At 39.5% G+C, this 17,874-nt stretch overlaps 1 protein-coding gene across 8 annotated transcripts in view; it reads right to left on the bottom strand.

Annotated features, from left to right (window-relative positions):
- Nucleotides 1-17,874, bottom strand: part of rimbp2b (RIMS binding protein 2b) — a 95,211-nt gene that overhangs the window by 61,813 nt on the left and 15,524 nt on the right. The window lies entirely within an intron of this gene.

Raw genomic sequence — 17,874 nt, 5'->3', positions numbered from 1 at the left:
TGTTTAGCACGTCCGCCTCCCAGTTCTGAGGACTCAGGTTTGAGTCCAGGCTTCGGCCTTCCTGGGTGGAGTTTGCATGTTCTCCCCGTGCCTGCGTGGGTCTTCTCCGGGTACTCCCGTCTCCTCCCACATTCCAAAGACATGCATGGCAGGTTCATTGTTGGTCTCTGTGTGCCCTGCGATTGGCTGGCAACCAGTCCAGGGTGTCCCCCGCCTACTGCCCAGAGCCAGCTGAGATAGGCGCCAGCAGCCCCCGCGACCCTTGTGAGGAATAAGCGGTCAAGAAAATGGATGGATGGATGGATAATAATAATAATAATAATAATAATAATAATAATAATAAATTCCCAGTAGGGATACTTTGATCAGCCCCTAAGGCCAAAGCTTGCTTTAAAAAAAAAAAAACACGATGCAAGAAAATTGGCATTACAGTGCTGTGAAGATTTTACAAATAATCCTATGATGTGAATTGCATTAATTATTTAAGTCACGATGCACATTTTGCTCACATTGTACAAGCTGATAGATGTGTAAGGTAACCCGCGTCAGATGATGAATGCTTCTCTTTGAGTGCAGTTCGAGGTCATACAAAAATACTGTGATGAATGAATGCCGTACTAGCTTGCTATCGCGTTACAGATAAAACCAAGAAAGCGAGCTCCTTCATATATTCAACATCGGCGAGATATGCCAAGCTACTGATGTTGGCACTTCACTTGCATGTGTACCAAAATGTCAAACTATTAAATAGCAAAACGACTTTTTTCCTGCACTTACATAATGTAAACCAACTCACAATACTTCCATAAAACATCCTTGGATGGCGGAAGTCAGTAGTTTAAAAAAACCAAGCCAATATGTCACTTTGAGCTTGTAAATTTCAATTTTATTTTGAAAATATTTTGAGGATCGTGTTATCGTTATCATGATCAGCTAATATTCCTAATTAAAGACACATTCAGGCCTCTTTCGAACCCGCCGAAAATCCGAGATCACACGAAGCATCCAATACGATCTTCTTTTCACAGCCGAGCGCCGCTGACAACTGAGGGCAGATCATCCTCTCTTCTTGACCTGCCTTCACACTCCAGCAAACCGAGACGCACGCCAACAGCAACGCATGCACGCATTTTTACTGACTGCCCAGAACACGACTGCAGCCGTTTTCGTATGCGCGCAAATCCGAGCGCGGCGCTTAAAAAAAAAAAAAGATATGACGAGGGGATCCGGGCAAAAGAGGAAAAAAAAAAAAGGAAGGAAGGGGGAGAGTGATTGGTAACTGGCTGCCATTCTGGCCCGGTGGCCGTGTAGCTGATGCACAGCGTTGCGTAATGGGCTCTGCATGCATTCACTGAGAAGTAATGCAAACGGGGCTTAAGCACATGTAGCTGAACTGAAGAGAGCACTCGAGCCTCGTGGGGGAAGCAAAATTATTTCTTTGCGCACATGCATGGGATGACGCGGCCATGTTTTGACACGGTGTGCTAAAAATAGCTTGTTCTTAAAACAAGAGGGGGGGAATCAGAATGCCAGTCAAATCTAGACAGAGAGAGATTAAGCATCACTTGTAGACGGCCCAACATTGGAAATCAAATCACACGATAACATATCCCACCTGGCACGTCGTGCATGCACAGCTGCAATCGTACGTGCACACGCGCATGTAATGAATTAAAGCAATTAAGAAGGTGCATGAGCAACTTTGCAGATCTGTTATGTAATGCTTGGCCTGTGGGTCCGTGTGATGGGAGATGGCGGCAGACAGGCCTGTTGTGTTTGCTGCTACACATACATGGCCATTAATCACGCTCAGGCTCTTTGCTCTTTTTTTTTTTTTTATATATTTCCAGAGAAGCCAAAGCCTGACGGCGGCCGACCTACGGCGCTGCAGCGGCGTGCGCAGGCCGGACTTGGGCGTCGCTGAAAATGTCAGACAATGTTATAAATGGCAGCAAAGTATTGAAGGGTTTCTGTGTGTTTGTTTAACTCATTTAATCCCAATAACGTATAAATATGTTTTTTTAATGCTCTAAGTGTCCCAAAGACGTATTTATACGTTTTTTTTGTTGTTGTTTTTTAATGCTAGAGCATACAGAAGGCTTTGATGCAGCCTCTCAACTGCAAAGAACGGTTGCAGAAATGGTAGTTATTACACAAACGGCCAGCAGGTGGCAGCAGAGCAAAGGAGATCAACCAGGGCCATGTAGAAAAAAAGCTCAATTACTTACAATTTCGAATAGATTTGTGAAAACTGATGTAACTTAGCTCTCTTCTAATGCTAATTGCTGCAAAACGGAAACAGATAGAAACATACTTTTGTTTCCTGATGAAAGAAGAGACTTTAATCTCTCTTTTGGTAGGTTCCATGCCTTTATAGCAATAGAACACAATATTCTGTGGGCCTTGCAAAATCAGCCAAAATCCAGTAAAACAGCCGGGAGCGAACGGGATTGCGAAATGTGAAAATGGCGGCGAGTGAATGAGTTTTTGTCGGTCCCTTTTTCGTAAATGTATTGCTTTTGTTATGTAAACATGTCATTGTAGCTCAACTCATTCATTCCCAGCCATTTTGACTGAAGCAACCCCCTTCGCTCCCAGCTGTTTTGATTAGCGTCTCTTCTTTCATCAAGAAAAAAAACCAAAACAGTATATTTGTATTGTATATGTTTCCGTTTTTCAGCAATTAGCATCAGAATATAGCCAAGTTTCATCATTATTCACAAACCTGTTGAAAACACTGGCATAAGGAGCTTGTTGCAACATGGCCCTGGCTGATCTCTTATACTCTGTTGCCACCTGCTGGGCGTTTTTTTGTAGTAACTATCATTGGTTTAAGTGACCTCTTCAGGCCAGAAGCTGCATCCAAGCCTTCTGTATGCTTTAGCATAAAAAAAAAAAAACACACACGTATAAATACGTTTTTGGGAGTGTAGGACAAAGTATTAAAAACGTATTTATACGTTTTTGGGATTGAATGAGTTAATAGTATTTTAGCGACTGTATTGGGTATTGTTATGCATCTTATTCTTGTTTTTTTTTTTTTTTTCAGGGTGACACTTGTCTGTCAATCTGTCTTGGGACTGCAGATGAAAAATAGCCATCATGCTAATTGTGGCATATTAACTGAATTGTTTAGTGATATGTACTGTTGCTGATATAAATAAATGATGATCTTATTATTAAATTATAAGTGTGATTTTCTGCTTAAATCGCTATTAATTTGATACATAACTCCAACAACAACAAAAAAGAGAGAGAGAACATTGGAGCAATACAAAAAAAAAAAAAAAAAACGCCTGAGGGCTTAGCGATGTTGGGGGTTTGAATTTTGGGAATACTGATAAGTAGACTACTGTACTTGTATAACCAAACACAGGGGACATAAACAGATATTACGTCTTTGGGAGCAACATAAAATAATGCATCTCTTGCCCTCACTCTTCCTCTCTCCTCCGTGCGAGAGGAGATTTCTGCAGGGTGTGCTGGAGTGTGAGTCATCATCAGTGCACATGGAGAAAAAAAAAGACAAAAAAAAAAAGAAGGGAGAGTCATTCTTTAAGTGGACGGCTCATGGCAGCAATGCAGCACCAAAATACTACACACCCCTTGCCTTAAATATGTCATTATGGTGCAATTCCAACACGGAATTGCAGCACAAGGACACCTCGCTGGTGTTAATGTATGTAGTCGAGTGTTACGTAACAGTCAGTCAGCACAAGTGCTCCGAGCACAAAGTCTGAATATGGCATCAGGCGTGATTGTGTTGGGCCGATGCGTTATGTTTGAATAATAAGTGACTCTTGAGTCTGCCTCGTCTCTATAGGCAAAGTTAACAAATCGCTACAAGTTAGCATAATGGAGTAAATGCTAATTAAAAAGAAACCAGTGACAATATCATTTAACACGTCATTTATTGGAGAATATTCCGAGTAAAAAGTGTTTTATGTCTGGTCAACTTCATTCGCAAATGCTGTCTCATTCCTGTCATTTTAGCTAACTTGCTTAGTTAGCGTACAAACCAACGTTGTAGTAAAGTCATAGTTTTAAGTCAACGCTTGACGCGCTGCAATGTCAGCATTCAGTATTATACTGTGTTGAGCTCTTAAATGTATTTGCTGTTGGACGGGAATGACGTCAGCCTACTTTTATAGCTGATGCTAATGTAGCTAGCGCCATTTTGCCTTCACAACCCCACAGTGTAAACAAGTCAGATAGGGAATACCGAGGATGGACACGTCGCAGCTTAAATGTAATAGTCCCATTTGAGTCTTGTGTCCCAAGTCCCGGCGTATTTTGTCCCGTGATAGACGGATATGTTTTTTTCAAGGCAGATACCGATTATTAGCAGTCAAGGACACGATGACCAATATTTCAAGCCGATATTGATTTGAAGTAATAGAGAAAAAATGATGGGAAAAAAAAAATGTCTTTTCATTTTAAAACATATAATGAATTGACAGCTATGTTTTTAAAATTACTATATAACGAAAATTGCAGAGAGCTTCCAGGGTCCACAGCATGAGTTAAGCTAAATTAACAACTAAGCAAGTAAATGGTTTTAGTGTAAGTAGTTTTCCAAAATGTCAACATAATTTCTTAATTTTATTTATTTATGTATTTATTTATTTAAATAAAGAAAGAAAATTGTAGGGACTTCCCAGTGTCATTATCATTTTTTATAGAGTGGAAATTCAAATTAATCCATAAATGAAAAGTTCCCTGTATCTCACTGGGCGACGAATGCATGTGAATGTATGTGAATTTGGATTTTCGTTAGGGTTCGTAAAAAGGCTTCAAAAGATCTTTGCAGACAGTGCAAAATTGTCTGAATATGTTTGAAATGTCTGTCGGATTAGTTAAAACTGTCTGCGGACATCTTGCAAAACCTGATGAAAACGCTAAATTTGCTACGTTTGCAAGCGTTCTCCGCTCAGTGAGATACCAGCTTTATCGGTCTTTAGATTTGTAACAAGGCTGATGCTGATATTTGTCAAAATGCCAAATATCGGCGCAGATAATCGGCCCGGCGGATAATCGGTCTATCCCTAGTTTTTACGCTGGTTGCAACCCCTGTTTTGGGCCACGTGTACTTTGCCAATCACACAGTTGTCATTGCGATTTATATGATAAAACAATTAAAAAGGAATTTAACTGTTTAACTCCTTCCTAGTTACTTTCATATTCACGTTTTGCATTCTCATTCTCATCCACATCTAATTGCAAACAGGTGTGCTTTCCTCAACTCGAACTACTTCCTGCTTGTGGTCTAAGAATCATGGGAAATGTAGTCCTACTCGCTAAATGCTGCTTGCCAGTCGGACCCAATGCAAGTTGAACTTTCCAATGTGACAATTCTGGAGGTAAACAGCACAGCCAGCAAAAAAAAATAAAAATAAAAAAATGCTGCATACTGACTGAACTGTCACCCAAGATAGCATTTAGCATTAGCTAAAGCAATAATAACACGACTACTGCTCACCAGATTGCCTCGTGATTAAGAATCGTAAAAGTGACCTTAAAGTGAAACCTTGTGGCAAATTTACAGGCAGCAAATTGTGCTATCTTAAAGTTGGCACCAAAATCTGCCCCCCCCCCCCCCATACTTTAGCATCATTAATGCCCCCAACAACTCCGGTTCATGAAAGTTGTGGAGCTGATACATTTCCCCAGATTGTCATCCCTGTTCCACATACATTCTTCTGCCAGCCACTTCCCGCCATTGCTCTCGTCACACACACCAGCCCGGTCACATGACTGTAAATCTCTAAAATGCTTCATTATTACTGTTTACATAACAGTCAATTGAAATTGAAATTGAAAACATCATCATAGTGCAAAATTTTACAATTACCTTCTCCCACACAGAGACGGTGCAAGACTGAAAGACAAGTTCCCTCATAATCCAGACAAGTCCAACGGGGGCACGTCTTGAGAGCTTTGTCCTGACGGGACACCAATGTGGCCGCCGCTTATGGACGAGGGTCACAGACCTCACTAACAGTGTGCAACCCGACCCCCAAGACCAGCTCGAGTCTGTGACGCTACCTGAGCCTCCCGATTAAATTACTGCACGCGAAGCGCCGCTCTCGCAATAAAGCGCCATTAAAGCGGCGTTGGAAAATTAATATCAAGTCAAGGCCAGCATAACACATTACATTATGAGGTAAGTGGTTAAAACAGGGGTGTCCAAACTACGGCCCGGGGGCCATTTTTTTTAGTGGCCCGCGAGACATATGCTAAAAATGACATTTGACTCAGTTCAAATCAAATAAAAACAAAAATGTTTGGAGATGTTCAAAGTAAGAAGGGAGGGTGTCGAAAAACACAAGTGCTATTAAAGGTTATTTCAGTAAACTAAAACTAACGAAAAAAATAAAAATTCAAAGAACAATTTCGTTAACAAAATAAAATAAAAACGAAGATGCTTTGTAAAAAAAAAAGAAAAAAAAGAAAAATAACTATAATTACAGCAAAAATGTCCTTTGTTTCAGTCTTTGGTAATTAATTGAATGCATGAGCCTTTGGGGATGATTTTAAATGGGATTTTTAGTAGATTTATTTTGATATAAACTGGAATAATGACACCGCGACCATGGTGTTTTTTAAATATTGCACACAAGTAATACACATTAAAAAAAATAAAATAAAAAATAAAAAAATTAAACTAACACTGAAACTAACTAACCTAAAACTAAGCATTTATTAAAGAACTAAAACTAATTTTAAAAAAAAAACTATCAGAACCACCCTGAAAACTAATTAAAACTAACTAAATTTAAAAAAACAAAACTCAAAACAAAATAAAAACTAAAATGAAAAATTCCAAAACTAGAATAACCCTACTGCCATATTACAAATAAATTGGTTTATATACTGTAGCATTTTTCTAAATATGCAAAAGCACAAATAAATTATTTGTATCATTTTTAAGACTAAACACAATTTCTCTTCATAACATTTTCTGTACGTGGCCCTCAAATGAAAAAGTTTGGACACCCCTGGTTTAAAACAATAGTAGCAAGAGAATTTCAAATGGTTTTCGTTCAGCCATTTTCTGATCTATGAAAATAACAACAACAACGTAAGCAACTTTCAAGTTGGTCCACGCACAAATAATCTTCAAAGGAACACTTTCTACTGAACATTTATTTTCTGGTGCAATTGGCTGGCGATCAGTCTAGAATGTCAGTTGGGATAGGCTCCAGCACACCTGCGACAGGCGGTGGATTTATTGTCTCTGAAAATAAAACAATACGTAACTATTTTTTTCCAAGTAAAATACACAGAGGAGAGAAAAAATAAATAACATTAAAATAGGTATGCTTTTGTTGCCGGGTGATTTTGCTCGCATTGGCACATTCATGACTTTGATATAGAGGGGATTCTGAGGTGGCACTAATTTCACAGGCTTAAAAATAGCTGAGCTTATTTAAAAATAGTCAAGCGGAGAGATGCCATCGAAGTAAATGACCCAGAAAGAAAAAAAGCTTCCCCTGGTGAACTCCATAGAAACCTCACAAGCGAGAGTCATCCCACGTCGCACGTCTCAAACGTGTCAAGTTCACGAGAGAGAACATGAAACACAACAATGAGCTCAGAAAAAAAAAAAAAAAAACGTGAACAGAAAACAAGCCAAATGTGCTGCACGTACGAGTGGTCAGCTCGTCCGTCTCCATGAGAATCGCTGTCGGCCATCATTGGCCTTTCATTCCAGCCGGGCAGCAAAATCAAATTCAGGTTACGACAATGAGCACAAACGAGCGCTTGCTGAAACAAAGCTGATGACCACATCAAATAATTATGTAAATAAATGAAATGAGAGTAACAATAAATGCTCCGTTTCAAGGTTTCATCGCCCTGATTTTAGAAAAAGAGGGAGGTGCCACATAACACAGAAAATAAAAAAAAATAAAAATAAAAATAAAAAAAAGTGTAGTGGCAGATACTGATCTGTGTTTGTATGCGTGTGCGGCCATGTTTGCCTCTAGCACTGTGAGACTCGACTATAATTTCAACGAAAATACTGGCGGGAAATTGGCAAGCTTTGCGACTAGTATCAGCATTGTTTTGTCGCCATTAAAAGTGTGCTGTTCCTGTTAACTATAATGAGAATGAAGAAGATCTGAGGATTCATTGATTGAATTGAAATGCATCCTTGGGCTAGCCATTGTATTTATTTATTTATTTTTTTATTTTTTTATTTATTGTAGTGTAATGTAATGGATGGTGCATTTCAGAACTACAGTAAGTCTATTTTGTTTGGATACTTGCAAAAATATATATGGAAAATTACATCTTACGTCTTATAAGGAATATTTTAATAATGTTTACATTCGTACAAGCGTAAATGAAGTTATGACGCAAACAGAAATAATCCTTTCATGCTCATGAACTTGAGCTCTTGTGACATGCAATGAGGTCACTTTATTTTCCTTTGGCCTATTTTCCCCAAAAATATTGATTGAGCTAAATCACTTTAGGGACGTCATAATTGTGCTAACGTTCGAACACTTGCATTATGTTAAAAAAAAAAAACACACACACACACACACACGCGCTGTTTTTTTTGTTGTTTTTTTTTCATCAGGTAACATCCATCCATCCATTTTCTTAACCGCTTGCTCCTCACAAGGGTCGCGGGGGTGCTGGAGCCTATCCCAGCCAGCTTCTGGTTGCCAGCTATTGGCAGTCAGGTAACATTATTTCAAGAATTTTTGTCACTGTATCTCCATCAGGGGATTAGTGCACAGACGCATAAATTGTATATAGCCACAGTCCGTTTAATCTATCTCGAGGAGAGAGCGTATCAATATTTATGCACCGACTGTGTCCATAAATACCAACATCCAGTCCAAAAATCAATCTATGCTAGCTCATGGATGGATGGATGGATAGATAGATAGATAGATGGATGGATGGATGGATGGATGGATGGATGGATGGATGGATGGATGGATGGATAATTGCAGTTTTCGAACTGTCCCTGAAGGGATCACCTCACATGCTAGCTAGCTGACTCAATAGCTAGCTCGATAGCTAGCTAACTAGATAGATAGATAGATTAGATAGATTAGATAGATTAGATAGATAGATAGATAGATAGATAGATAGATAGATAGATAGATAGATAGATAGATAGATAGATAGATGGATGGATGGATGGATGGATGGATGGATGGATGGATGGATGGATGGATGGATGGAGAAGGATGGACGGCCAGACGGATGGACGGACGGACGGACGGATGGATAATTGCAGTTTTCGAACTGTCCCTGAAGGGATCACCTCACATGCTAGCTAGCTGACTCAATAGCTAGCTCGATAGCTAGCTAACTAGCTAACTAGATAGATAGATAGATAGATAGATAGATAGATAGATAGATAGATAGATAGATAGATAGATAGATAGATAGATAGATAGATAGATAGATAGATAGATAGATAGATAGATAGATAGATAGATAGATAACGTACACATCCAGTGCATCCAACCAAATACCCTCTGCTAGTCCGACTCATCTAAGTGAAACATACTCGGTATCACAACAATGAGAGCTCATCCAACATAAATGGATTCTAGAAGCTGTCACATGGGCCAAGAACATGCTGGATTTTCACGGTCTGAGTCTGTGTGGAGTCATGTACATTATAGATGAAGCAGTGGAGAAGGGGAGTGTTCAGCAAAGTACTATCAGTTACCAGAAGACCAATCTAAATCCCGCCCCCCCCATCATGATCAACCCACAGCATGTTTCAGAGCTGCGGGGGGAAGATCAACAACAAGCTCCGCCTTCCCTCCGCCTGCTGCACGGTGCTTACGAACTTGGACAAACCAGAATAGCGTTACGTCGTAATGTGGGAAAGTGAAGCACTGTCAAAGCGATTCTCACAACAGCGGCATGATTTTGTCACTTTGCTAACAGGCTTATGAAAGTCAGATGAAGACTTTACGATCTTGTTAAGACCGGTTACATTATTAAAAGGGCACGTTCATTGTGCGAGGCGGCAAAGACCGCCTGCAGCGGATTGAAATGTTAATAAGCTCAATGCAGCGGCTGCCGACTGAGAAACTTGGCCAAGAATTCCTGCATATGGGAAAAAAGATGATTTAGTCTTATTGTATCACACGTGCACCCAAGTGGGTCCAAAGACACGAGATTCTGAAAACCTGTTGTAATCCTATTAAGCACCTCTAAGTTACACTAACACCCCCCCCCCCCCCCCCAACCCCACTCACACACTTTAAATTTAATTTAGATTACACTTAAACTAAAAGCACTCTTTTATTTATTTATTTATTTATTTATTTATTTTTCAATATGTTTTAAGCGTATTTAAAAAAATAAATAAAAAAAAAAACATAAAATATATAGAAAATTGTAGTTATCTCTATCCCTGGTTTTGGGTTGGGTTTAGGTTTGGTTTTTGTATTTTTGCTTTTGAATGGCCACCTCTGGCGTGTGAGCGTATGAGAATGAGCGGTGGCCGACAACAGCTCTTGCTTGAGTGTGATCATCTCACTTTTGTTGTATCACGGACTACGGCTCTTTGTTGCCACGTTATAGATTATCAAAAATACGGCTATTTCTGCATCAGATAATTATTGAAAAAAAATAACAAATAACAAATCATAAATCACAGCACAGTGTCAAATAATGATGGTTTATCATCAAACTCCAAAAAAAAAAAATAAATAGATAAAAATCTCGGCGCAAGAATTGGTCGACACAAAATTTTCGGACTCAAAACCACAATTAATCATTTTAAAACCATTTGTGCATCGCAGTTTGCAATCAAATATGGCTGCTGCTAAGAGTAACTTTTCTCTAATGTAGGGTCTGAGACCTCCACAAAAAAGTTGTGTTGACCTCTGATTCCATGATGTCAAAGTTCGACAAAAGAGGCGGTCTCAGTCCTATTGTAAGCCACTCGGCAGCTTCAGCCTGCTCAGTCGCAGAGGGAGGGTTTTCTTCTGCTCTTGAGAGGGACACTGTTCATGCTTTTCATTCCCTGCCACTCCTCTCTGGGATTTCTAGTTGGCAGGGTGGCCTTGTTTTTTGTTTTTTTCTCTCTCTTATAGCTAAACATGTCACGCTGCATTGAACTATTCATCCGTCTCGGAATGTCCCTTCAAGGTGTTCTGCTCAGATTTCATCATTATCTTCATTTTTCTTGCAAACTTTCCAATTTTGTTGGCCTCACGGCTTAACATTGTGAATATTTTGTTAAGAGTTGGAAGTACAGTGGAATCTCTGAGGTCGACGACAATCAATTACGGGATGCTGATCAACCACTGATTTCACACAGAAAATAAGGAAGAATTTGTTTCAAAACCTCGTGAACCTCTATTGACTATAAAGTAGCTTTGAAATAATATTTCAACAATCTTTAACTCATTTACTCCCAATAACGTATAAATACGTTTTTTTCATGTTCTAAGTGTCCCAAAGACGTATTTATACGTTTTTTTTATGCTAGAGCATTCAGAAGGCTTTGATGCAGCCTCTCAACTGCAAAGAACGGTTGCAGAAATGGTAGTTATTACACAAACGGCCAGCAGGTAGCAGCAGAGCAAAGGAGATCAACCAGGGCCATCTAGAAAAAAAAACTCAATTACTTCAAATTTTAAATAGATTTGTGAAAACTGATGAAACTTAGCTGTCTTCAAATGCTAATTGCTGCAAAATGGAAACAGATAGAAACATACTTTTTTTTCTGATGAAAGAAGAGACTTTAATCTTTCTTTTGATAGGTTCCATGTTTTTATAGCAATAGAACACAATATTCTGTGGGCCTTGCAAAATCAGTCCAAATCCAGTAAAACAGCCGGGAGCGAACGGGATTGCGAAATGTGAAAATGGCGGCGAGTGAATGAGTTAATGAACATACAAGTGCAAAAAGAATTTAATGACTGTAAAATTAAACACGCGCACGCCTTAACGATAAAGACGCAGGGCTCAACGGTATTTTTTGTGACCAGCGTAACTCTGGCGTTGCAGGTGCCATCATTTAGCATAAAGCCGCGTTACACCAGGTGTTGGTAATTTCGCAGATGAGCGCAAGCCGGCGTATCTAAAAGGGGGAGTGAACAGTCCGCTTCAACCATGTCCAATCAAACGGCTCATCTCATTCCCTTTTAAAATGTGGCGTATTAGTCGTGCACTGACAGTCTTGAGACAGAGAAGCGCAGACAAAAGTTATGAGCTCAATCCGGGAGGTCGAGAACAAGCGCAACAAGCGCAGGTGCGCTTATTAACAATAACTATCACACAACAACAAAAACAAGTTAGCCACTGTTCTTAGTTAGTCATTTTTAAATGCTAAACTAAAATACAAGCGTAAAAAGGAGATAAACGTGACAAGAGAACATTAACAACGGGATACAGGACGGCCCAGCAGCCACACAGGAGAGCCCGAGAGGCCCCAAGGAGGAAGACAAAAAACATTTTTCAATATGAAGAATGCAGAGAAAGGTGTCGTGAACTTGCCAATAGGACTGTCACCGTAACAAATTTTGCTTGATCATCAACTGCCCCAGAAAATATTGCGATAAACAATAATATTGTGATTTTCATACCATTTTTCAACGAATATAATGATAATGGTATAATAATGCAATTACACTGTTTTAAAGATAAATAAACTTTCATTTTTTTGTGATTTTAAATTAGAACTAATGTGAAAAAAAACATTATAAATATGCAAAATAAAAAATCAAAACCACCAAAAATCAATAAATCAAATGGACTGTCAGTCTCTGTTAACAAAAAAAATAAAAATGCACTTTAATAAAAACCCCGCAAAACTTTGGGGGGGAAAAAGTCTCTGTAAGCAAAATTAAATATTAAGCTCAGAAAATAAGATATTTAACATTTAAACTGCCAAACCAGTTAGGACCTTTGCCAACAAAAATGCAATTAAATCAAAACCACACACGACCAAACGCAATACATAAAATGTACCCTGATGCTGATATTCTCCCAGACTACAGGAGGCAGTGAAGAGTATCTAACGCATATGAACAACACTTCAGCATAATAGTAGAAATCAGTTTTATTTTTTAATGTATTTATTTTTAATAAACTACCAACAGTTTGGGGTGAATAGTCTACATACATTTAACAAAATCAATTAAAACAAGAATCAGGAAGTAGAAAACACTGTTGTTGACAAGAGCATTTACTCATCCGCCATGTTTTTCTGCAAAATGTGGGCGGTGGAACGCGACTGCTGAAATGAAGCAATTTCGTGCACGTGGAACTGTGTGGACCTCGCAGATGCGTCACGCGTAAACCAAGCGTCAGTCATTCACTCGTTACCCAGTGTCTTTGGTAAAAAGAATTCGAGCCTGGCAAATTTACCAAGCTCATTGATGAGCGTGCAATGAATTGATTTATTGCGTATCGCGACAGCCCTACTTGCCAAACGCAATCTTCCTGAGAACGTATGTGAGAAGATTCTTTTTGAGAATGCAAGTCTCCTGGTGTACTTGTTAACTTCCTCCACATCTCTGACGTGTTTCGATGTGGCAGCACAAAATGCATCTTGGGATATTTTCATAGCCAAGCATTCACCAATCAAAAAGCTAGCTGTCGAGAACAGGTATTCTATGCATCGATGCTCAATTGGATACGTACTTGGAGATTTCACAAGACGTAACAACAGACAATATGAGAATCTGCTATAGGGACCCATATAACCCCTCAACACCCCCAAAGGTCGAGTAACACGACCAACTGAAGCCGCCAACGCAACCTCCAGCCGGCAAGCGGCAAACACCTGCCAATGGGGCCCATTGCAGAAACAAAGGGCGACACACCTGAGGGAGGGCAACATCCCAGCCTAATTCAGAACCCTGACCCGCAACAGCTGGCAAAGATGACGTAATGGATGCCACAGAGGGGACATCAAGTGATCATGCATAGTTGGCGTCTTCCGGCAACTTCGAGTCTTCTGTATTCATAACCCGTATCTATTTTATACTTGTGCGGGTTTAGAGATACTTTTTTTTTTTTTTTTCCTGAAACTCTTGGCCAAATTCCAAATCGTACAGCCTTTGAATTCAGAGGTTATACTGCATTCGGAGGCAGAATCAATCGTAGCAGACTCCACAATAACCAGTTTGATAAACGATCGATCAAAGACCTGCCACGGTTATAAAGTCAAAACTCGGCAGTAGAGTTTCATTGTGTCCGACTTTGACATAACTCCGTGGAGGATTGTGGCCTTCCAACAGGCTTTGATAGATGGGATGGAGAAAAACTACAAAGTGGGCTGCAAGTGCATGGTTGTATTTTTTTGATCAACATTCTTGTTTTAGAAAAACGTTTTTTTTAAAAGCTACAAGAATGAAACTGAGGTTATCACGTGATTTTTGCCTTTGGGTGTCGTGATGAAGTCTTCGGGATTCTCCTGCCTACAGGTGAAGTTGTGATGTGACCAAGTAATGGAAGGCTTTGACATGAATTGGATAATCCAAACAAACAGAATGACAGCTGAGTGAATCGTGTGGGGAGTCCCTGGGTCAGTCAGTCAGCGGCATTTGAGCGTTAATAAAGAGGGGTAATTCAATTAGTGGATCGTGGATGCCCGTGGCGCGGGTGCCACGCGGCTATAACTTCATTACAAGTGATGTAAACATGAGGTTGTCCCCCCCTCCCTGCGCAGGAGGACCCCGCCACGACAATAGATGTCGACTGCAAAGTGTCGAATCGTGGGATATGTCTTAAAACGGGGAAATGTAACTGCCCCATAACATCACATGTACTGGCAGTGTAGATTTTAATGATCCATCCATGAAAGAGATGGAAAAGCTGCACAATGTGGAAATTAACTCATTCACTCCCAAAAACGTATTTATAAGTTTTTTAGGTTTTTGTTTGCTAGAGTTTTTGTATGAAGGCTTTGACGCAGTTTCTGACCTGAAGTGGTCGCTTAAAGCGATGGTAGTTATTACAAAAAAAAAAAAAAAACAAAATGGCCAGCAGGTGGCAGAAAAGTATAAGAGATCAATCAGGTCCATGTTGCAACAAGCTCTTTTTCCCAGTATTTTCAACAGGTTTGTGAATAATGATGAAACTTAGCTAATTCTAATGCTAAATGCTACAAAACATAAAAACAGATTTAAAAAAAATATACCGTACTCTTTTTTTTTTTTTTTTTTTTCATTTTTTAATAGCAATAGATCATGAAAATGGCTGGGAGTGAATGAGTTAATAAACAGTGTATGCTGTTCATCATGGAAGCAAACCTCTGTGCAGTAAAAAAAAAAGAGAGAGAGAGATGAGAAACCCTTGTGTGAAAAACGACATATTCCCACTTACATCTGAATATTAATAAACGGGATAAATTATTAATCTGGGCAATTATGGTAGAGTGCAAAAGAAGAGCTGAGATAAAGTTAACTCAAGTTGTGTTTGTTCAGAAGAACATTGAAGTCCTGGCACTTGTCTAGACACTGTTTAGCCAAGAGAATGACAGATTTTCCCTGTCTGGCTGGTTCATATTTATGATCATCACTAAAAACGTGTCTCCGCGTGATGATTCACACCACCATCAAACCGAGTGTGGTCGAACGAAACCTGCGGGCTCAACTCTCGACCTGCTCTCTTACATGAATAGTTATGAGCGTAGAAGTTAACCAGGGAGGAATTGTTCACATCCCCTTTTTCAAGTCTTTGCCCCTTCGACATCATGGCTGCTCCAAGTGACATGTTCAAGAAGCCGAGTGATAATTGGACACTTCCTTCGTGGAAGTCTGACAAGATCGTGACTGGAATAGCGGTAGACATTATTTGTCACATTATTGCAGTAAATATTCTCACTTCGTAAATGATCACGACGAAAAATGCACACTTTCCACAACACTATTCTGCTGCGTTCGCAACTTGAAACGACCAGTTGGTGTAAGATTCACTGATTAATCTACTGTATGTTGCAATCCACATTTTTTTCAGAACTCTGGTGGTTACAAATGGTCAGAAATAGACTTAAAGCTTCTCAAGTTAAATCCATAACTGGGACATAATGTAAAGGGTGCAGACAGCTGTTGCAGGAAGAGACCTTTACAAGGGTGCCTCCGTTTCGACGATTGCGTCTCCGTCATAGAACAACAGAGCTGCAGGCGAATGGTGCTTGCTGAGGAAGAGCTTCATGCTCTGTCAGTTTTTCATTACCAATTCACTCATTCCTCCAGTTACGGAGGACCATGCAATATTGGTAATTACTGACACGACACCAGTTTTTCAGGGTCCATAATCATCTATTTTTCCACTTCAGGGAACTAATAACATCACCTCCAACCCATCCACCCCCTCCTCAATACTGCTGTTCTAAGTATTCCATTTCCCTGCTGACAACAACAACAAAAAACACACCAGTATAACAGCACAGCAAGATACATGACGGAATCCAAAACATTCTCAGCAACACCAAAAGGTACAAGGACAATCAGTTCAAACTAATACTTTTGTGTGTTAAAATTGTTTTTCCACCAGTTGTAAATATTATTCCATGTATTTAGTTCTAACCATGTCATCACCATTTTTCAGTCTAAAGTTTGTCCGCAGCGACTTAAAGAGAAGAAGAAACAATGCAGCAATAATGACGTGACGTTGCCAGAACATCGTCGCAATTCTTGTTGTCCAATCAGGTTGCTCCAATTTCATCTCATGGAGCAGCCAATCAGATTACTGTAATGCATGTCATGCCAAACTGTGTTGGTTTTGTTGACAGCATTTTTTTTGTTTTTTGTTTGGTCAAAGTTGTAGTTATTAGTCAACAACATTTTTTGGCTGAGACGATACCGATAGCAAAATAAAAATGACTTTATGAGTCAATCAGAATGACATGGGAAGGAAGTTACATAGCCAGTTCAAAGAGCCAATTATATTTCAGATCTTTCTGTTCTTCTAGCATTAGCTTAGCATTAGCTTAGCATGCTAACTTAGCATGCTAACGCAGCATTAGCATTAGCTTAGCATTAGCTTCGATTTCTAACTTAGCATGCTAACATAGCATAAGCTTATCACTATCTTAGCATTAGCCTAGCATTAGCTTAGCATGCTAACTTAGCATTAGCTTAGCATTAGCTTAGCATGGGATACATGCGTATCCCTTAGCATAATGGCCCTGGATATATTTACAATGTAGGCCTAGGTGGGAAAACGAGACTATTTAAATGACAAGACTAAATTGCATTTTAGTCAAAATACTGACTACATTATGGACCTTGTTTATTTACTTAATACATTTGCCAACAAGCTTGTTCGTTTTAACGCAAAATATGCTGTAGGTGAGGAAAATAAAGTGAATGTTTGTTGTGAATGAATTAGTTCAAAGTCGTGTTTTTAACACACCATGGCTTATAATTTCACACTGGTCCGTTTGAAAGAGATGCGTATGAGCCCTGACAAAATGTTGACAAGCTAATCATCGAGTCGTTATATAACAAGCAGGTGGGGAATTTATAAATAAAACTCACACCAGCCTCATTTTTTTTTGTTGCCAACAGTTACAGTGAGTGTGGTGCGAAGCTCGCACGGCGGCCACAGCTGGCGCAACGCAAGATGGCGAAAAAAATCTGTTTCAAATGTAGAGCTTTGACGCTTGTGAAAGTCTTGCAGAAAATAATGTGTTCTTGAAGCCAAACTGTGGCTTGATAACCAGCCAGAAAACATACAAGGATCATATTGATTGAGGTGTGAGCCGTTGTTTTAACTTAGCGTCTTTTGTGACATGAATTGTTAGCAACAGAATTGAATTACTCACATGCCAGCTGTTTTTCCATCATTTTCGGGGACTGTCATTACTATTACCATACTCAACCTAATGTAATGAGTTCCATTGTGGCAACTCTTGTTATTCTCCCAAGA

The sequence above is a fragment of the Festucalex cinctus genome, chromosome 5 (genome assembly GCF_051991245.1).
Source record: "Festucalex cinctus isolate MCC-2025b chromosome 5, RoL_Fcin_1.0, whole genome shotgun sequence".
Lineage (NCBI taxonomy): Eukaryota > Metazoa > Chordata > Actinopteri > Syngnathiformes > Syngnathidae > Festucalex > Festucalex cinctus.
The sequence above is the reverse complement of the archived record's forward strand: the minus strand, read 5'-3'. Positions and strand labels throughout refer to the sequence as shown.